Below are 23,323 nucleotides of genomic sequence, written 5' to 3' on the forward strand. Positions count from 1 at the left end.
AAATGGTTTTGAGAACTTTTCTTTGTGATAGAGTGTATGTATGGTAATTAGAAGAAGATATGAGATCGTCAGGTCTCATGTCCATATTTGTTTTTCTGTTATATTTTTCCATTTGTTCTTTCAAGAAGAAATATTTGAGCATATTTGCTTTAGTTACTTATTGCTGCATAACCAGCTACCTCAAATTTAAGTATCTTAAGACAAGAATAATTTATTTTTCATGTTTCTGTGGGTCTTAATTTGGGCAAGACTTGGCTGAGTGATGGATATGCTCCACATGACCTGTGAGTGGGGTCATGGGTGACCGAGCTATAACTGGAGGGTCCAAGAAGGCTTCACCTCCCGTGCCTGGTGCCTCTGTACTCCTCATAATTTCTGTCTCACCATAGGGTTTAACTTAGGTCCTCTTACAGCTTAGCAGCTGGATTCCAAGAGGGAGTTTTCTAAAAGAAGAAGCCCTAATGTACAAGTGTTTATCAAGCTTCTGCTTGTCTCCTATTTGCTAATGTACCGTTGACCAAAGCAAATCACATGTCCAACGCAAAGTTGGTGAGAAACAGGACTATACAGGGTATGCTCTGTGAAGACATAAACTTCATTTGGAGGCCACAGACTTAATAGCCTCAATGTTTCAAAGCCAATACAAATGAACTGAGAGAGAGAGAACTGTCCATTTTTCAACAATTCAGGAAATGTGGGAAGGTTTGGGGGGATTTGAATTAGGAGGAGGCAAAGCTTCTCTGGCCTACCAGGAAGGAAGGAAGTGAAAATGGATGGAGATATAGGTATAGGCTTGTATCTTTAATCCTGGAAGACATTGTTCTTAGATGGTTTCAGTTTTCTCTCCAAAGCAGGAGACACAATTGTCAGCATGTGTGAGGGAAAAGAGGCTGGACATTTCAGAAGGAAAGGACTTAAAAGGTCATGAAAATTAAGGGAGTGAGCTGGAGTCAAAAACTTAGCTGGACTGTCAGGCAATGTTTAAGAACCACGAGAGGTTGGTAATCATGTATTTTAGCAAACATTGTCAGCCTTTTTTATGAGTCAGTGTATTTTGCTGCAAAATTTTACTAATGATGAACTAAAGGAAATTAATATAAAAATTAAAAAAATAATTGGGAAAATAAATGAGGATATATTTTAAGGAATTATTATCCTTTGAACGAATAAAAATACCTTAATATTTGTTTTAGGTGTTATAGTTTACAACTCTTCGTTATTAAACTCACAACTTTTTGAAATAATAATATTTTTACTAAAGAGTCAATTGAAATTCTCCTGAATTACCAAAAGTTGCAAGATGCAAAAGTTACTCAATGATTTTTACTCTACATCACAGCTATCTCCCAAGAATTCAGTCAAAAACTCACTTAATCAAACTCCAATTTGCTTTACAGAATAGAGACAGTGTAGCTTGATGAATAAGCTTATTATAGTACATAATGTGAGAATTTAATTTAATGAGAGAATATTATAAGGTGTTTAGCTTAGTGCCTGAACATATAATAAGCACACAGTAAATAATAGATATATTGTGGTGATTATCGTTAGTAGTGGTGTTCAAAACTGACACCAATCAAATTGCATTCATCATTTTAAGAAGAATAGAGCCCTGGAGAATAGCAAAGAATAATATCTATAGTTAGAGCAATGATAGTTTTTCCATAATGATTTAGAAAGCACCTATTATGTGTCATGTAGCCCACTAAGTACTACTAGCAGCTGTTTTTTAAATCAGTGAAATGAGATTATGTAATATGTTTTGAGCCCGTTTTGCTGGCTGTGCCTTTCCCTACCTTCCAATGTATTCAGAAATTCAAAATTGATTTGATATAACTGAAGCAGAAAATCATTAGTGAAGTACGTAAGTAAATCTGGTAAACAATTTTCCATTCAGACAGGCACAAATGGAAAACTTATCCACAAGTAATCAATCCCCTGGTTCCTGAGCCTAGTAGAGACCATAGCTAACAGGAAAAATAATTAGAGATGCTAAAATCCTCCAAGGCATTACAAAATGAAATCTCACTTAATTTGGAATTATTTTAAATTTTCAATTATGTATAAAACCTTCACTTTCTTCATATATACACATATATGGTGTATTGAAGGGGAAACTTGATTAGTTTGACTAGTTAGTAGATGTTTTATATGACATATAAGCTTATTCATATTACATATACTGACTGCACAGTATTGACACTATGGAATTTAAAATATATTTGTGATCATAATAGCAAAGAAATATTCCTTCATTTAAGATTTTTTTTTTTTTTTTTTTTTTGCGGTACGCGGGCCTCTCACTGTTGTGGCCTCTCCCGTTGCGGAGCACGGCCATGGCTCACAGGCCCAGCCGCTCCGCTTCATATTTATCACTGCTATAGTGTGATCATTATATGTTTTCTTTTTTTTTTTTTTGGCGTTATGCGGGCCTCTCACTGTTGTGGCCTCTCCCGTTGGGGAGCACAGGCTCCGGACGCGCAGGCTCAGCGGCCATGGCTCACAGGCCCAGCCGCTCCGCGGCATGTGGGATCTTCCCGGACCGGGGCACGAACCCATGTCCCCTGCATCGGCAGGCGGACTCTCAACCCCTGCGCCACCAGGGAAGCCCTTTTTTTTTTTTTAAATCACATCCTCTCTTTTTTTTTTTTTTTAATTTTATTTATTTATTTATTTTTGGCTGTGTTGAGTCTTCGTTTCTGTGCGAGGGCTTTCTCTAGTTGTGGCAAGCGGGGGCCACTCTTCATCGCGGTGCGTGGGCCTCTCACTATCGCAGCCTCTCTTGTTGCAGAGCACAGGCTCCAGACGCGCAGGCTCCGTAGTGTGGCTCACGGGCCTAGTTGCTCCGCGGCATGTGGGATCTTCCCAGACCAGGGGTCGAACCCGTATCCACTGCATTAGCAGGCAGATTCTCAACCACTGCGCCACCAGGGAAGCCCATTATATGTTTTCTTAACTGTTGAAACTATATAATTAAATATTAATTTGAAATTCCATGTGAATATAATTCAGAGCGGTTATGACCAATCACAGTTTCCCTAGTGTACATCTGCTCCAGTCAAAATTTTGCCACAGGAAATTATGACTAATCAATAAGGATTTCCTTTAAAATCAATTGTAATGGCTCCTTATTAGGTTCTGGATTACAAACGCTGATCCATATGAATGTATGGGAGGTATCTAAGTGATAGAAGTTAAGATACAAAAATGCAGCTACTACTAACCTCTGAAGTCTTATTTAGAACTAATAACTTTAAGACACAATGTTTTGTATGCCTAAAGGCTCACCATTTAAATAAATTCTATCCTTTCCTTTCTTGTAACTATTGCGCTTGCTGTTCTTTCCTATTTGTGAGCCAACCCTCTCCCACACATCTCCCAAAATCAGGTCCCAAATTGAATCACACCTTCTCTGTGTACAGATGTGGTGGCTTTCCTCTATCACAACTGGAGAAAAAAAAAAAGAGAGAAATAAAACAGAACATCTCAAATGGGGGCTTCCCTGGTGGCGCAGTGGTTGAGAGTCCGCCTGCTGATGCAGGGAACACGGGTTCGTGCCCCGGTCCGGGAAGATCCCACATGCCGCGGAGCGGCTGGGCCTGTGAGCCATGGCCGCTGAGCCTGCGCGTCCGGAGCCTGTGCTCCCCAACGGGAGAGGCCACAACAGTGAGAGGCCCGCATAACGCCAAAAAAAAAAAAAAGAAAACATATAATGATCACACTATAGCAGTGATAAATATGAAGAAAAATGACCCCATCTCATAAATTGCTTCTTACGTTTTCCAAAAATACCAAAGGAAAGTATGAAAACTGATAACATACATATTGCTTACATAACAGTAAAATAAATAAGAATGTATTATGGAAAATATTTTGGGTGCCAGAGTAATTACCAAGCAACACATTGCTAGCAAGAAGCTCGGTCTCACACTCCAAGGCACTTGCAAGATTTTGAGGAGGATTACATGCTCCAGTCACTGCGAGCCACTGTTCTTTGAATCTCAGCTCCACCACGTACAGCTGCTCAAGTCTGGGCAAGTTACCTACTCTTTGTAAGTCTAAATTTTGTTCTTTGCAAATTGAAGAAAATAATATTATCTGTGTTCATAGGGTTATTATAGATATTTCATAGTAAAAATAATTACCATTAAATATATTATGTGCAAATTTTGGAGTCAGGCACTACTTCAAATGCCTTACATATATGATTTTACATGATCCATTGAACAATTACATGGTGGGTTAGGTGTCATTATTATCACCATTTCAAAGATGACCAGCTGAAGCCTAAAGAGCATAAGTAATTCACTAACACATAACACATGGGAAGCGTTTAGCAGAGCACCTGGTGCCCCACCCCTTTGACAGCAGCTTGTTATTTTTCTTTCTGAATTTTTAGTGTCTCCTAAATTTTCTTTTGGGCCAATCATTGGTAATTGCCATCAAAATGGCTTCCATATTTGTGGATAAATTTAAAGTTTTCCCTCTTTGCAGAAAATCTCAAACCCTCCCTCCCAACATGGAAAATAAAGTGAGTCAGTTTGTAATTTAGAAATTACAAACTCAAATGACCTCAGAAGCTAGGAAAGTTACAAAAACCATAAATCAACCTGTATACGACACAACAGAGAACAGTTATTTATATTAAAAAAGTTACATAGCATGGTGTGCTATAGAAATATTAGCTCAATTCCATATAACTCTAGGAGAGAGGAACTACTACTATTCTATCTAACAGAAAAAGAAAGTGAAGCCTAGAAACAGTATATAATTTGTGTCACATGTCTAATAAGGAGTAGAGCCAGGTTTTGAACCCAGGAAGCTGGGCTCCCTCTTCACTCAACTTAACTTCAATCCTCCTCTGCGTATGTAGCAGGGACTGTGGCCAGCTAGTGAATACATGTCTGCTTAAAATCACTCCCCTCTCCTCTCTCTTTTCTTCCTCCATTTTTTTCTTAACTGTACTTGGAAAAGAAAATGTATATACTTTTCTGAGCTGCTTCATTTCAATTCCCTGATTAAATTAAATTTATGTTTTTGGTGGTGAAAATAATACACAAAATCAGAAGCTGTCTCTTTTTATCTTGAAGGAATATCACTGGTTGTTCTGAGTTATGTTTGGCTGGTGTATATATTTGTGGAAGGGAGACATTGCAAATAAGGGAGTTTCTCAGGTTCTATGCAAGTTGTTTTTTCTTAAAACATTAAGCAAAATATTGTGTCTTCAAAGCCTCCAGGATAACACAGAATGCTCTTATTTGAATGAGCATTTCAATAAAATATCTTTTTCTGTAACAAATGTGGAAGACAGCAGCAAAACCAATTAATACTCAGTCATATTTCTTTTAATACATCGGTAAAGCATAGAGGAAGGAGGAAGAAATATATCAAGAAAGGTTTTCAATCTTAACCAAATTTGTGTAGCCTCCATACACCTCATAAGCTCTGCTCCTAGTGAAGCAAATGATCTAATATTAATATCTGTCATACAGAAAGGCAATCTTGTCTTTTAACGATGCCCTTTCTAGCTCTAGAGTTCAATTCTTCCTTCACACATTAAGACAGTGTCAAAAAATTATAATGACTAATGCAAGGTTGAATTTTAGCACTCCTTGTTAAATCCAAGTTTCCAAAGCATGTAGTTTCATTCTTATTTTATAGCAGTTCCCTTTCAGTCACAGAGTAAAAAAGTAATCAGGTTTTGCTGGTTTAAAAAATTAAACTTATCTGATATTCTCCTTGGAAACATATATTCAATTGTATAAAACATTATTCTTAATATATTACATTGGTTTCTAATAAAAATATCAGATATGCCATTTGGTCTGAACGATGTATTACAAAATTAACTTTTTTTTGCTATTTGCCAAAAAAAAATCAATTTCTTAAGATTGGCTGCTGGAGAGAAAAATAAAGACATTATCTCATTCAGAACAAGTGTTCTCTCTTCTCCCTTTAGAGAGCCCAAAGAGAACACTGGTTAAGGCATGGAGTCTGATTAGGACATAACTCAGATTTTGTTGTTAGATTCCTTAACCTAAATTCTTTGCCCCATCCCTATCTACCATATTGTGGGGTGCCTTCATGCTTTCTTTTCTACCTGTTACTAAAATTAATATTTAGGGATATTTTCATTTAATTGGAGAGCTTTACAGATGAAAGGAGACTTATGAAATACTTCTCCTCTCCTAACACCATTCTTACAATTTCATAGTAGTTAGAAATGAAATAATATTCAAGACTAGAGGGACAAACATTTGTGCTCCTAACTCATCATTAATGTATTCTTCTCTATCACACATCATATATGCAGAACTTAGGAATGCAGAGCTTTAAGGGCTCCTAAGTTACAACATGGGCTATTAGTCTTCTACAACAGTGAATAGCCCGGTAGGCGGATATCACTGCTTTGAGTCCATTGGTCACAATAGACATCTCTTCAAAAATGGCATATATTCAAAATACCTAGCAAAGTGCAGCATCTGCAAGGTGGGAGGTACACAGATAATAGTCTTCCTGTCTTTTCCAGAGCTACGGGCTGGTGGGGCTGTAGGATTAGGTTTTACAGCTGACACCTAGATCTTAATAATTATATTTATAAAAGGGAATTTTTAGCCATGCCTCAATCACTTATTTCTTAGTTCTTTTGTTAATTGAATATCAGACAATGTCATGGCTACTCGTATAATATCTTTATAACTGTGAAGAAGCTAAGATAAACTGAAGAGGCCACATATTTCCAAAACTAGAAAAACATGCATTTCTAGTAGAAAAAAAGAATTTTGATTATGATTAATATTCAAGACATATTTCTGTGATCGGAAAACAACAATTGTTTGAAAAAAAAACTATGGTAATGAATAGAAAGCAGGCATAATAAAAATATGAAACTGTATTTTTCAATTTTAAAATTCCAACAGGATTTGTTTTAGAGTGTGCATGAAGTAATTGATATCACTGTGAAAAGCATTGAAGTACTAATTGAAAAACTACATATGTTGAGCTAATAAACATTGAGCTTTGAAAGCTTTCAATTTCCTCATCTTTGTCCGGCATCATCATGATCCTTCACCTGCAAGTATCTCTCCCAGACCTGTGCAAGGGAATTTAACAGTAGGAAAGTCAAGAAGAACAGGCAGATTCAGGAGAAAGGACTGATGGGAAAGGCATTTTCAAAATAATGAACGTTAACTATGGGAAGTACATTTACTTGCTAAAGAAATTTGAATTTGAACATTAGTATCATCCATAATGAGTTTTTTAAAAAATATTTCTTGTAAGTGTCCAAGTTCACCAATTTCAAGTCTTCCATTCAGCTTCCCAAGAAGATGACATCAGTTAACCTCAGCATATAAGGTTCCCTGATGGGGGGAATATATGATAAAACTATAAAATAATGAGTGAGACAATTTTAAGAAGAAATATGGAAAAAAGAGACCTGTCTTTAAAATTAGGCATTGGAAATCTAAAATAATACCTTCCTCCTGTTCATGACACCAGGTTTTGTTGTGTGTTACCACTGCAGTAGCTCTATTACAAGATTCTCATAATGAGACCTCTGCAGGCCTCTCTCCCCCATAGATTCACTGTGTGACAGCCTGTGGAGGTAAATATAACTCCACTGCCTTCTCGCTGCAGGGAATTCTCACAGTCAGGGAAACCTCCCTTCTATAGATTCTCCCTTCTATAGGAGTACCCTCCATAGGATGAAGCATATCAGGGCTTCTTTTGCATACTGACTGAAGATATCTTTGTTTTCCTTGCTAGCAGGTGGAGAGGGACCATTTTGAGACATCTTGCTGAATCTGCTTGAATTTTACAAGATCAGTCATTTGGAGATGTGCTCAGCTATTCGAAAAGTGAAGTAGTACGAGTATCCCAAAGTAAACACATCATATTGATTTCTGCCACATAATGGGACAAATATGGTTTTGTTCCATACATGGCATATATACAGAATTGACATTTGAGGGGTATTACCAGTGAATATATATCTTATTTAAATACAATCTTCCTAGGAAATCATATCTTTCCTTGGCTGCCACTGAACTCAGACGTGTTTTTATTCATGACTGATGAACACACAAACACTTTTTCTGTGTCCAGTTACTAAATGAATATGTTAGGAAATCAATGAATGCTAAAGATTGATCCCACACTACGTGCATTTCTGACATAAAGGGAGTGAAAAGAAAATACAGTTCAAATCCATGAGAATAAAGATTCATCCTCTGTAACCAGAAAATAAAAGTGAATGCATGCATAAGAATAACTGACCCTGCCTGAAAAACTAAGTAATTTATCTCCAAGGATGAAGAGGGATCTTCATAACTATCATCTTCACACTTTTAAAAATTATTAACTAGATATTCTAGATGCAAATATGTACAGTTGTTAAACATTAAGTTAAATATATCTAAAGAGTGCTACCAAATTATACTTTGAAATAATTCATTCCATTAAGTTTATCCTACCAAGTGATTACTTTTTCATCTCAAAAATATACTATTATTTTAGCAAAATTATTTAATGGGTCCAGCATTACTAATGCATATCATGAAACATGTTAGACAGGTCTAGCATACATTTCACAGAATGTTTAAAAAAGTAAAGTTTTTCATTTCTCTTTATAATCCATACATAATCACAAATGCATTATCCTAAAATAGTACCTCCCTCTTCCAGGCATCTCTGCATTTCGTGTAGTTTTAAGTATTCAGATGTTAAAATAATTCACTTGCCAAGTACAGCAAAGGGGACCAGAAATCCATGACCCAAAGCCACACACAAACCTCTGACTGAGAATCTATGAGTAACAACCAATGATGATATAAAACACAGTTTTTACTTTATTATCATCTATCATTGTTAAATACAAAATGCTGGCTTCTATTAAGACTGCTCCTGAAGCTTGTATCTCTGCTTTCTGACTCATAATAGCAGATGCTGCTGTGATATTCGATAGCATCTTTATGTGGTTGTCCATACTGCAAAGCATTGTACATGATTTTATTAAGAGGGAGTGGATCAACAGCCAAGTGAGATAAATTAATCAGTTATCAACAAATGCATGATACACTTCAAAGTTTTATATCTTGCCCTGTTGTTATGGCAATACCCATCTTCAGGACACCTACTCAGAAAAACATGGCAGGCAAGGGCTAGTTTTGCTATTTAAAATCTGCAGACGGTTATGTATTATTACTCTTTGGATTTACAACATGATAATGTGAGTAGGGACGTCAGAAAAAAAAAGGGTGATGCTTAGTTTGTAAACTTAAAGATGTTCAAATTTCCTTATTATTATGTTGCCTGGTAATATTAAAACTAGGGTTTGGTTGCCCTTTTAACCTTACTAAATGTGTTAAAAATATTTTACTTGTTTAGTCTTTCTAGGAAATTAGAAAAGACGATCATTTCCACTTTATAAAATCAAACACTGATCTCCAGAGAGCTTATATGTTTAAATCCAGTAGTTGAGCATAGCTTTTTTGATTCTCTGTACATGCTCCCAAATTTTACAAGAAACCCAAAACTAATTTTACTGACTTATCTTCCAGGAACCACTGTGTTTGTTTTATGTTCTGTAATACTACACTAAGCTAAAAAGTAATGTCATATAATCTCTGAGTAAACTATAGGTTTCTCCCTTATTCTGAAAACAAAGATTCCAAACTTGTATATTACATTTCAGCTAATCTTAGTTACTCATAAAAGTATTCTATGTTATTAATTACTGAAAAGCAACTGCTAAAATATATATTCCAAATTTAAATATTCTTTTCATACCTATAAATGTGTGCATATACATATTTAATTTCTTTTAATAGCCTAACCCTTACTGTACAAATCCAATCTTATGTTCACAGCTGTCTAACAATAATACTGGAATAGAATAAATTTGTGATTCAGCATATGCTTTTTCTTTTCTTCAAGTTTCCTTTAAGTTGACATACAATTATTATAGGTTAAGAATCACACCAGTGATTCAGACTAATTCACTTTCCTTTACATTGATATATGCTGGTTTTGGTATCCAAGTTTCCCTAACAAGTTTTCAGTTTTTAATTAGGTTGATAATGATAACAGTTGCGAGAAATGAAAATCATATGAACAATTTATGACTTGTCATTTTACGTCAATACTTTATATGCCTGAACTTATTTAATCATCAAAACAACCATACAAGTTAGGTATTATGTATATCACCCTAAAGCAAATGAAGAAATGGAGACAAAAAGTGTTAGATAAAATCTCCCTGTTACAAAGCTAGTAGGTAAAGAGGCAAAAAGTGAGCAAACCCAGGTTTATTGGCAAGAAGCACAAATCTTAAACAACATGATATTCTGCATCCAGATTTTCAATTCAACAAATAATACAATCCCTTAGAATAAAATGGATTAATATTTACATGTCACAATCAATAGATCATGGATGTCTCCTCCATTCTCAGGTGGGAAGTTCATACAATTTAAGAATGCTGGTGTGCTGACTGATGTATGGAAGGCTAAGAGCTCCAAAGTCCATTAAACACATTTAAACGGCATTTACATGGTTTTTTAAAAACTCTTTGATTCAATTGATTTCCACAATATTTCTGGCAAAATATTCAGTAGCTACATTATACAGATGATAATATGAGGAGCAAAAGTTAGATGCCATTCCCAAGGTATAATAATAGCAAAATTCATAGCAGATCATTTTTAACACCCACCTCCTCTATAAATAAAATTTTTGTTATAATAAAGTTAAGTGAGTAACATTAATAACAGCCTGAAAAGAAATGCAAATGGTGCAAATTCTTCTTCTTGAACTTTCTATGTATAAGAGCCACTAATTTTAAGTAAAAACAAAAAATAAAACAAATCTGATACAAAAGGAAAAAGTAATCACATAACACCTACAATCACATTAGTTTATCTTTCTAAGAAAAATATACCTTATTTTGCATCTTTACCATTTTAAATATTAAAAATTACTAAAATTCCAGTTGTCACATAGAATAAGAGAATTGAAGTATCTTATATTCTTTTACTTCATGCACACAATCCCTGTGTTTATTTCAAGACTACTAAGGCACCATAGAGGCTGGAGACATGATAGGTACTTGAAGTGAACTTGAATGCTCTGAATCATTGCAAACTTACTCTTGAAATAAATGTCTGGAGCTGATTCTTGGTCTTTTGGGGATGACTATGTAAATGGGAATTCTACAAATTAACTGCCTTCTAGAATGCAAAGTTTACTAAAGAGTGATAAACCTTACTAATTTGAGGTTACATGTATATTATTAAAATTCAACAGTAACTACAGCAGTTACCTACAACTTAGATTCATTAGAAAAATTTCCCATGGAGGAGAATTCTATCATCAAAGTTGCTTAGACTGACTTATGTAATATGATTATAAAAAGCAGATAGATATTTAGTTGGTTTTATTATTGTTTTTAAATTATCTGCAGATTCTGCACCCACTTACTGTCTGCACCTGGGAAGATGGAGCTCATCACTCTACTCTTGTTAGGCAAGCGCTTGCACCTAAATGTAATTACTTGAAAATATTTAATGAACACCTTTGTGTCAGGCAAAAATATGAAATCTGGGGACATGATGGTGGTAGACATAGGTCCTGAGAGAGACTTTGTGAGGAAGTGTTTTTTTAAATTTATATCCGAATGATGGAAATTTATAGTCCTGGAAAGAGAGAAAAAAGTTACGAAAAGAGTAAACCACATGTGCAAAAGCTCTGAGCTTGGAGTATCTAGAAATTTTTTTAAAAAAAGGCCTTATCTGATTATTTATACTTAATGTTAAAGTGTTATTGGAAGCTATTAAAGGCTTTTTTTATTTTAAAAATAGTAAGATTCTGATATTATTTAAATTTCTAGCTTATTTTGAGAAGGAAATTGTGTGGAACAAGTGAGACAGCTGATCTGGGGAGTCAAGTCTTACATTTCTTACCTTAAATATATTTATATATTTTGTACATGGAATGGAAATGGGAGGAGAATTAAATGTGATAATAAAACAGAATTCTAAATATTTAGTAGATATCGTAAAAAACCTAAGTGACATCAAATGTGTTTTGAAATTAATAAAAGCAACCAATAGGATACACACACACACACACACACACACACACAATGGAATATTACTCAGCTGTAGAAAAGAATGAAATATTGCCATCGGTAGCAACATGGATGGACTTAGAGAATATCATCCTTAATAAAGTAAGACAGAGAGAGAAAGACAAATATTATATGATATCACTTAAATCTAAAAAAATAATACAAATGAATCTATACACAAAACAGAAACAGAATCACAGACATAGAAAACAAACTTATGGTTACCAAAGGGGAAAGGGAAAGAGGAAGGATAAATTAGGAGTGTGAGATTAACAGGTACAAACTACTATATATAAAATAGATAAGCAACAAGAATCTACTGTACAGAAGAGGAACTATATTCAATGTCTTATAATAACTTATAATGGAAAATAATCTAAAAAAATATATAACTGAATCATTTTGCTGTATACCTTAAACTAACATAATATTGTAGCTTAACTATATTTCAATTTAAAAAAACTAAATATTATAACTTTTTATTTTATCAAAAACCTTTATATATTCAATTTTCTAATATTATATTTGATGTTTATTTGAGAGTGCTTCTAACTGCTTTTTAAAATTATTAATACAATAAATTCTTTATATCACAGTAAACATTCCTACTTATTTCAAGTGGATTGTTTCTAAAAGAAGGACCCATAATAACAAATGAGAGCTGCAACTAAGACACAGATATGGTATGAACTTGTCTGATTGAAAGATACCCTATTTTAATAAAGTAATATAATGAGAGTAAATATGAGGAAACAATATCATATATTTTTGATATTAGTTGAAAATTAGTAATTTGGCTATTAACTATTATAGGTTAAGATTTAATACTACAGGGAGGAGCTTCAAGATGGCAGAAGAGTAAGACGCAGAGATCACCTTCCTCCCCACAGATACACTAGAAATACATCTACACATATAACAACTCTGACAGAACACCTACTGAACGTGACCTCAGACCTCCCAAAAGGCAAGAAACTCCCCACGTACCTGGGTAGGGCAAAAGAAAAATGAATAAACAGAGACAAAAGGATATGGATGGGACCTGCACCAGTGGGAGGGAGCCGTGAAGGAGGAAAGGTTTCCACACACTAGGAGCCCCTTCGCGGGCGGAGACTGCGGGTGGCAGAGGGGGAAGCTTCGGAGCCGCAGAGGAGACCACAGACACAGGGGTGCGGAGGGCAAAGGGGAGAGATTCCCGTGCAGAGGATCGGTGCCGACCGGCACTCACAAGCCCAAGAGGCTCGTGTGCTCACACGCCGGGGCGGGCGGAGCTGCGAGCTGAGGCTTGGGCTTCGGTCGGAGCGCAGGGAGAGGACTGGGGTTGGCGGCGTGAACAAAGCCTGAAGGAGGCTAGTGCGCCATGGCTGGTCGGGAGGGAGTCCGGGGAAAAGTCTGGACCTGCCGAAGAGACATGAGACTTTTTCTCCCCTCTTTGTTTCCTGGTGTGTGTGGAGAGGGGATTAAGAGCACCGCTTAAAGGAGCTCCAGAGACGGGCGCGAGCCGCGGCTAAAAGCGCGGACCCCAGAGACGGGCATGAGACACTAAGGCTGCTGCTGCCACCAACAAGAAGCCTGTGTGCGAGCATAGGTCACTATCCACACCTCCCTTCCGGGGAGACTGTGCAGCCCGCCACTGCCAGGGTCCCGGGATCCAGGACAGCTACCCTGGGAGAACACACGGTGCGCCTCAGGATGGTGCAACATCATGCCGGCCTCTGCCACTGCAGGCTTGCCCCGCATCCGTACCGCTCCCTCCCCCCAGCCTGAGTGAGCCACAGCCCCCGAATCAGCGGCTCCGTTAACCCCGTCCTGTCTGCGTGAAGAACAGATGCCCTCCGGCGACCTACACACAGAGGCAGGGCCGGATCCAAAGCTGAACCCCGGGAGCTGTGCGAACAAAGAAGAGAAAGCGAAATCTCTCCCAGCAGCCTCAGATGCAGGGGACTAAATCTCCTCAATCAACGTGATGTACCTGCATCTGTGGAATACCTGAATAGACAACGAATCATCCCAATTTGAGGAGGTGGACTTTGGGAGCAATGATATATATATATATATATATATTTTTTTTTCCCCCCCTTTTTCTCTTTTTGTGAGTGTGTATGTGTATGCTTCTGTGTGTGATTCTTGTCTCTATACCTTTGCTTTTACCATTTGTCCTAGGTTCTGTCTGTCCATTTTCTTTTTTTTTTTTACTACTTAAAAAAGTTTTTATCTTAATAATTATATTTTATTTTTATTTTAATAATTTTATTATATTTTATCTTCTTCTTTCTTTCTTTCCTCCCTTTTATTCTGAGCTGTGTGGAGGACAGGCTCTTGGTGTTCCAGCCAGGCGTCAGGGCTGTGCCTCTGAGGTAGGAGAGCCAAGTTCAGGACATTGGTCCACAAGAGACCTCCCAGCTCCACATAATATCAAACTGAAAATCTCCCAGAGATCTCCATCTCAATGCCAAGACCAAGCTCCACTCAACGACCAGCAAGCTACAGTGCTGGACACCGTATGCTAAACAACTAGCAAAACAGGGACACAACCCCACCCATTACCACAAAGGCTGCCTAAAATCATAATAAGGCCACAGACACCCCAAAACAAACCACCAGACATGGACCTGTCCACCAGAAAGACAAGATCCAGCCTTATCCACCAGAACACAGGCACTAGTCCCCTCCACCAGGAAGCCTACACAACCCACTGAAACAACCATAGCCACTGGGGACATACACCAAAAACAACGGGAAATATGAACCTGCAGCCTGTGAAAAGGAGACCCCAAACACAGTAAGTTAAGAAAAATGAGAAGACACAGAAACACACAGCAGATGAAGGAGCAAGGCAAAATCCCATCAGACCTAACGAATGAAGAGGAAATAGGCAGTCTACCTGAAAAAGAATTCAGAAAGATGATAGTAAAGATGATCCAAAACCTTGGAAATAGAATGGCAAAAATATAAGAAACGTTTAACAAGGACCTAGAAGAACTAAAGAGCAAACAAACAGTGATGAACAACACAATAAATGAAATTAAAAATTCTCTAGAAGGGATCAATAGCAGAATAACTGAGGCAGAAGAACGGATAAGTGACCTGGAAGAAAAAATAGTAGAAATAACTACTGCAGAGCAGAATAAAGAAAAAAGAATGAAAAGAATTGAGTACAGTCTCAGAGACATCTGGGACACCATGAAATGCACCAACATTCGAATTATAGGCATTCCAGAAGAAGAAGAGAAAAAGAAAGGGACTGAGAAAATATTTGAAGAGATTATAGTTGAAAACTTCCCTAATATGGGAAAGGAAATGGTTAATCAAGTCCAGGAAGCAAAGAGAGTCCCATACAGGATAAATCCAAGGAGAAACACGCCAAGACACATATTAATCAAACTATCAAAAATTAAATACAAAGAACAAATATTAAAAGCATCAAGGGAAAAACAAAAAATAACACATAAGGCAATCCCCATAAGGTTAACAGCTGATCTTTCAGCAGAAACTCTGCAAGGCTGAAGGGAGTGACAGAACATATTTAAAGTGAAGAAGGAGAAAAATCTACAACCAAGATTACTCTACCCAACAAAGATCTCATTCAGATTTGATGGAGAAATTAAGACCTTTACAGACAAGCAAAAGCTAAGAGAATTCAGCACCACCAAACCAGCTTTACAACAAATGCTAAAGGGACTTCTCTAGGCAGGAAACACAAGAGAAGGAAAGACCTACAATAATAAACCCAAAACAATTAAGAAAATGGAACATATATATCGATTGTTACCTTAAATGTAAATGGATTAAATGCTCCAACCACGAGACATAGATTGGCTGAATGGATAGAAAAACAAGACCCATATATATGCTGTCTACAAGAGACCCATTTCAACCTAGGGACACATACAGACTGAAAGTGAAGAGATGGAAAAAGATATTGCATGCAAATGGAAATCAAAAGAAAGCTGGAGTAGCAATTCCCATATCAGACAAAATAGACTTTAAAACAAAGACTATTACAAGAGACAAAGAAGGACACTACATAATGATCAAGAGATCAATCCAAGAAGAAGATACAACAATTATAAATACATATGCACCCGACATAGGAGCACCTCAATACATAAGGCAAAACCTAACAGCCATGAAAGCGGAAATTGACAGTAACACAATCATAGTAGGGGACTTTAATACCCTGATTTCACCAATGGACAGATCATCCAAAATGAAAATAAATAAGGAAACACAAGCTTTAAATGATACATTAAACAAGATGGACTTAATTGAAATTTATAGGAAATTCCATCCAAAAACAACAGAATAAACCTTCTTCTCAAGTGCTCATTGAACATTCTCCAGGATAGATCATATCTTGGAACACAAATCAAGCCTTGGTAAATTTAATAAAATTGAAATCATATCAAGTATCTTTTCTGACCACAATGCTATGAGACTAGATATCAATTACAGGAAAAAATCTGTAAGAAATACAAACACATGCAGGCTAAACAACACCCTACTTAATAACCAAGAGATCACTGAAGAAATCAAAGAGGAATTCAAAAAATACCTAGAAACAAATGACAAGGAAAACACAGTGACCCAAAACCTATGGGATGCAGCAACAGCAGTTCTAAGAGGGATGTTTATAGCAATACAATCCTACCTTAAGAAACATGTCAAATAGACAACCTAAACTTACACCTAAAGCAATTAGAGAAAGAAGAACAAAAAACCTCCAAATTTAGCAGAAGGAAAGAAATCATAAAGATTAGATCAGAAATAAATGAAAAAGAAATGAAGGAAATGATAGCAAAGATCAATAAAACTAAAAGCTGGTTCGTTGAGAAGATAAACAAAATTGATAAACCATTAGCCAGACTTATCAAGGAAAAAAGGGAGAAGACTCAAATCAGTAGAATTAGAAATGAAAAAGGAGAAGTATCAACTGACAGTGCAGAAATACAAAGGATCATGAGAGATGACTACAAGCAACTATATGCCAATAAAGTGGACAACTTGGAAGAAGTGGACAAATTCTTAGAAATGCACAACCTTCTGAGACTGAACCAGGAAAAAATAGAAAATATGAACAGACCAATCACAAGCACTGAAATTGAAACTATGATTAAAAATCTTCCAACAGGGCTTCCCTGGTGGCGCAGTGGTTGAGAGTCCGCCTGCCGATGCAGGGGACACGGGTTCGTGCCCCGGTCCGGGAGGATCCCACATGCCGCGGAGCGGCTGGGCCCGTGAGCCATGGCCGCTGAGCCTGCACGTCCGGAACCTGTGCTCCACAACGAGAGAGGCCACAACAGTGAGAGGCCCGCGTACCGGAAAAAAAAAAAAAAAAAAAAAGAAAAATCTTCCAACAAACAAAAGCTGAGGACCAGATGGCTTCAGAGGCAAATTCTATCAAACATTTAGAGAAGAGCTAACACCTATCCTTCTCAAATTCTTCCAAAATATAGCAGAGGGAGGACCATTCCCAAACTCATTCTACGAGGCCACCATCACTCTGATACCAAAACCAGACAAAGATGTCACAAAGAAAGAAAACTACAGGCCAATATCATTGATGAACATAGATGCAAAAATCCTCAACATAATACTAGCAAACAGAATCCAACAGCACATTAAAAGGATCATACACTATGATCAAGTGGGGTTTATCCCAGGAATGCAAGACTTCTTCAATATACACAAATCAATCAACATGATACACCATATTAACAAATTGAAGGAGAAAAACCATATGAGCATATCAATAGATGCAGAGAAAGCTTTTGACGAAATTCAACACCCATTTATGATAAAAACCCTGCAGAAAGTAGGCATAGAAGGAACTTTCCTCCACATAATAAAGGCCATATATGATACACCCACAGCCAATATTGTCCTCAATGGTGAAAAACTGAAACCATTTCCACTAAGATCAGGAACAAGACAAGGTTGTCCACTCTCGCCACTATTATTCAACAGAGTTTTGGAAGTTTTAGCCACAGCAATCAGAGAAGAAAAAGAAATAAAAGGAATACAAATTGGAAAAGAAGAAGTAAAGCTGTCATTGTTTGCAGATGACATGATACTATACATAGAGAATCCTAAAGATGCTACCAGAAAACTACTAGAGCTAATCAATGAATTTGGTAAAGTAGCAGGATACAAAATTAATGCACTGATATCTCTGGCATTCCTATACACTAATGATGAAAAATCTGAAAGTGGAATTAAGAAAACACTCCCATTTACCACTGCAACAGAAAGAATAAAATATCTAGGAATAAACCTACCTAAGGAGACAAAAGACCTGTATGCAGAAAATTATAAGACACTGATGAAAGAAATTAAAGATGATACAAATAGATGGAGAGATATACCATGTTCTTGGATTGGAAGAATCAACATTGTGAAAATGACTCTACTACCCAAAGCAATCTACAGATTCAATGCAATCCCTATCAAACTACCACTGGGATTTTTCACAGAACTAGAACAAAAAATTTCACAATTTGTATGGAAACACAAAAGACCCCAAATAGCCAAAGCAATCTTGAGAAAGAAAAACGGAGGTGGAGGAATCAGGCTCCCTGACTTCAGACTATAATACAAAGCTACAGTAACCAAGACAGTATGGTACTGGCACAGAAACAGAAATATAGACCAATGGAACAGGATAGAAAGCCCAGAGATAAACCCACGCATATATGGTCACCTTATCTTTGATAAAGGAGGCAAGAATATACAGTGGAGAAAAGACCTCCTCTTCAATAAGTGGTGCTGGGAAAACTGTACAGCTACATGTAAAAGAATGAAATTAGAACACTCCCTAACACCACACAAAAAAATAAACTCAGAATGGATTAAAGACCTAAATGTAAGGCCAGGCACCAGAACACTCTATGACATAAATTACAGCAGGATCCTTTTGACCTACCTCCTAGAGAAATGGAAATAAAAACAAAAATAAACAAATGGGACCTAATGAAACTTAAAAGATTTTGCACAGCAGAGGAAACCATAAACAAGACGAAAAGACAACCCTCAGAATGGGAGAAAATATTTGCAAATGAAGCAACTGACAAAGGATTAATCTCCAAAATTTACAAGCAGCTCATGCAGCTCAATAACAAAAAAACAAACAACGCAGCCCAGAAATGGGCAGAAGACCTAAGTAGACATTTCTCCAAAGAAGATATTCAGATTGCCAACAGACACATAAAAGAATGCTCAACATCATTAATCATTAGAAAAATGAAATCAAAACTACAATGGGATATCATCTCACACTGGTCAGAATGGCCATCATCCAAAAATCTACAAAACAATAAATGCTGGAGAGGGTGTGGAGAAAAGGGAACTGTCTTGCACTATTGGTGGGAATGTAAATTGATACAGCCTCTATGGAGAACAGTATGGAGATTCCTTAAAAAACTAAAAATAGAAATACCATACAACCCAGCAATCCCACTACTGGGCATATACCCTGAGAAAACCATAATTCAAAAAGAGTCATGTACCAAAAGGTTCACTGCAGCTCTATTTACAATAGCCAGGACGTGGAAGCAACCGAAGTGTTCATCGACAGATGAATGGATAAAGAAGATGTGGCACATACATACAATGGAATATTACTCAGCCATAAAAAGAAACAAAACTGAGTTATTTGTAGTGTGGTGTATGGACCTACAGTCTGTCATACAGAGTGAAGTAAGTAAGAAAGAGAAAAACAAATACTGTATGCTAATGCATATATATGGAATCTAAAAGAAAAGAAAAGTTGTCATGAAGAACCTAGGGGCAAGACGGGAATAAAGATGCAGACCTACTAGAGAATGGACTTGAGGATATGGGGAGGGGGAAGGGTAAGCTGGGACAAAGTGAGAGAGTGGCATGGACCTATATACACTACCAAACGTAAAATAGATAACTAGTGGGAAGCAGCCGCATAGCACAGGGAGATTAGCTCGGTGCTTTGTGACCACCTAGAGGGGTGGGATAGGGAGGGTGGGAGGGAGTGAGAATCAAGAGGGAAGAGGTATGGGGACATATGTATATGTATAACTGATTCACTTTGTTATAAAGCAGAAACTAACACACCATTGTAAAGCAATTATACTCCAATAAAGATGTTAAAAAAAAGATTTAATACTACAAAATAATTAACTGTATCTACATATTCACCATGAGTTGATATCAAGAAGTTCAGTAGGAGATGTAATGTCTTTATATGTATTTTGAGACCAATACATTTGACCTCTGAATGGTGAAGTGTTTAGGGGTGCTGATCACCATGAAGTTGAAAATCTCCCTGTAACTTTAAAGACAGAGCTCCAGTATCAGCAGTTTGGCACCCACGGATTCAACCTATCTCGGATTCAACCAACTATGGATTGTGTAGCACTGCAGTAGTATTTATTGAAAAAAAAGAAATCCACTTATACGTGGACCCATGCAGTTCAAGTCCATGCTGTTCAAGGACCAACTATGTAATGTGATATCCTTTCAATACAACGATATAACGAAACACCAAAACTTAGTCTAGTCAAATAGTTGTTTAATATTCTTAATTACACTTATTTATAATGTGTTTCAATGAAATATAAACAAATGTAAGGGAAGATAAATATTTTTATAGCTAAATAAAAAGATTGAAGAAAGACCTTTGGGTTATGAGACCACCTTTCCAAGAAGAGGAGTCTATCATTTTTACCTTCCTCCCGATCATTAGACATGTTACTCAGGACCATATCTGCTTATCCTATTTGACAGGCAATTCGGATTTGATAAATCTGGGTAATAATTTAAGGTAAACAAAAAATTATTGAGTCTAAGAGAACTAACCACAAATGTCAAATGGACTCAAAAACCCCAAACAATTTGTAAAACTCGAACTACTGAAATGTCATAGTTGAACTTAGGTCAAGTTCATGATCCACACTTCTTACTCTGTATCCACATGAGGAAAAGGATTTAGGTTACTTCATAAGTACATGAATTACCATAGAGTTTGGTCTGAACCATTTTGATGACTAAGCCGCTGCTCATGTGAAATATTTTCTCTCTCTAATCGAGTATACCCCAACACTGGCCTTTTCCTCTTCTCAACTACATAAAACTTGGGGTAAAATGCTCACACATTTTTTATGAAAATAAAATAATATAGTCTAATTAGTGGGGTAAATTAAAGTCCCTCTTTTATTAAACATCAAATATTTGATTTTCATAATTATTCATAATCTAAGAAGATATATAAAGTTAACCACTTGAAAATGTATGTGTTAAATTGACTACCTTCGTATTTAAAAGGTAAGGGACAAAGAAAGTTAATCACATATGACATTGAAAGGCAAAGACTTTACTTGAACTTTCTAAGCACACATCTTTTCTTTTAAGTAAAATATAACCAGAAGATTGTATGTTTAAAGCATATATAGCATTATTCTGGAAAATGATAAATTTTTGGTTAAATATTTTGTAATAACAGACTGTTATAAATTATTCTAAATAATGTTGGTGAGAATATTTCAGGATATAAAATTCCCTAGCTAAAGATGCTTCAGAAAAATAAATTATCTGTTGGTTTTGAAAAGAAACTTATGACATGAAAAGGGATTGATCAGTGTTTCATAAATCAACTTATTAATCCATGTAAGTGAATTTCACTTTAAAGGAAAAAATGGAGGTCTTGAATATTCTCTGTACTACTCCAGTGATAAGTCCCATATTTCTGAATTACCCTTTGGAAATTGAGTTTGTTTCAATCATTTATCCATACATTCATTTACTCACATATTTATTCATTGTGCAAATATTAATTTCAAATTCCTTCGGGGATGAAGAAAGAAAAATAAATTTAGTGTACTCATGTTCTTTCTTGTTAATTTCTATATAACACTACTTATACAGTTAAATGTAGTTAAGAGGCAATCAGTTAAGGATCTGTGGAATGTTTTAACTTCAAGTTATAGAATCATTAAAAAACTTAGGAAAAAAAAAGATATGTCTTTTCTTGAAATTTGAAAACAATCCTCAAGAAATATAGGTGGAAATTTTTAAAAAAAGCAATGGAGTACTAAAAGTTCAAGACTGGTTCAGTATATATGGACTCCTGGATAAAAACTAGAATTACTAGGTGAAAAATTATTTCCTTTCAGGCCATCAAATTTTATTTGATTAAGCCACACACATTGTAGTTAGAAAGTAATAAATATAATATAGTCTTACCACAGTATTTCAAAGCCCAGTGGATGTTTTCTTAAGCAATAAGCAAGAAAACATGTCCTGGAAATTATATTGCTTGGAACCAGACGTCAGAATGAATTTCACTCGTATAAATCAGTGACTCTTAAATCTTCTCAAAATTTTAACATACATATGCTCAGTTCTGCAATACTTATAATTTTGAAACTCATCTATTAATTAGGACTTATTTCCAAATAAATAATTTTACAGTACCCCTGAAAACCTGAAATTAATTACCATTGACTTGAAGCCAGGTAAACATTGCTTCACGTGGAAGATTATATTCCCTCATTCACTCAAATATTTTCAAATATTTTTTGAGCTTTCTCTATGTGCTAATCAGAATGTAGAAGATGTAAATGTACAGGGTGTGTTTCCTGATCACTTACGGCTTAGAGTTGACTTTTAGAAACCATATAAACAATATAAACACTTCAACAGCAAGTGGGAGTAAATCATAGGTAGCGTGAGAAGAATAAACCAGGCAGAAGGAGAAGAATGGACAAAGGACAGCAACAAGAAAGATGACAGCACTTAATAGAAGTGATGGGCTTCCCCGGTGGCGCAGTGGTTGAGAGTCTGCCTGCCGATGCTAGGGGACAGGAGTTCGCGCCCCGGTCTGGGAAGATCCTACATGCCGTGGAGCGGCTGGGCCCGTGGGCCATGGCCGCTGAGCCTGCGCGTCCACAGCCTGTGCTCCGCAGCGGGAGAGGCCGCAACAGTGAGAGGCCTGCGTACCGAAAAAAAAAAAAAAAAAAAGAAGTGATGGCGTTAAGTATGGAGGAAGTTCAGAGTGTTTAGGGGGAGTATTACATCATGCGACCTGGGAAAGTAGCAGAGACTAGATCAAGAAAGACCTCCTAGGCCAGCTTAAGTAGCTTGTGTTTTATTTTCACAACAATGAGGAGCTATTGGAGTATTTTAAACAGACTTTCAACATGATTGGATTTAAATTTTAGAAAAATC

Source organism: Phocoena sinus, chromosome 5 (assembly GCF_008692025.1).
Source record: "Phocoena sinus isolate mPhoSin1 chromosome 5, mPhoSin1.pri, whole genome shotgun sequence".
Taxonomy (NCBI): domain Eukaryota; kingdom Metazoa; phylum Chordata; class Mammalia; order Artiodactyla; family Phocoenidae; genus Phocoena; species Phocoena sinus.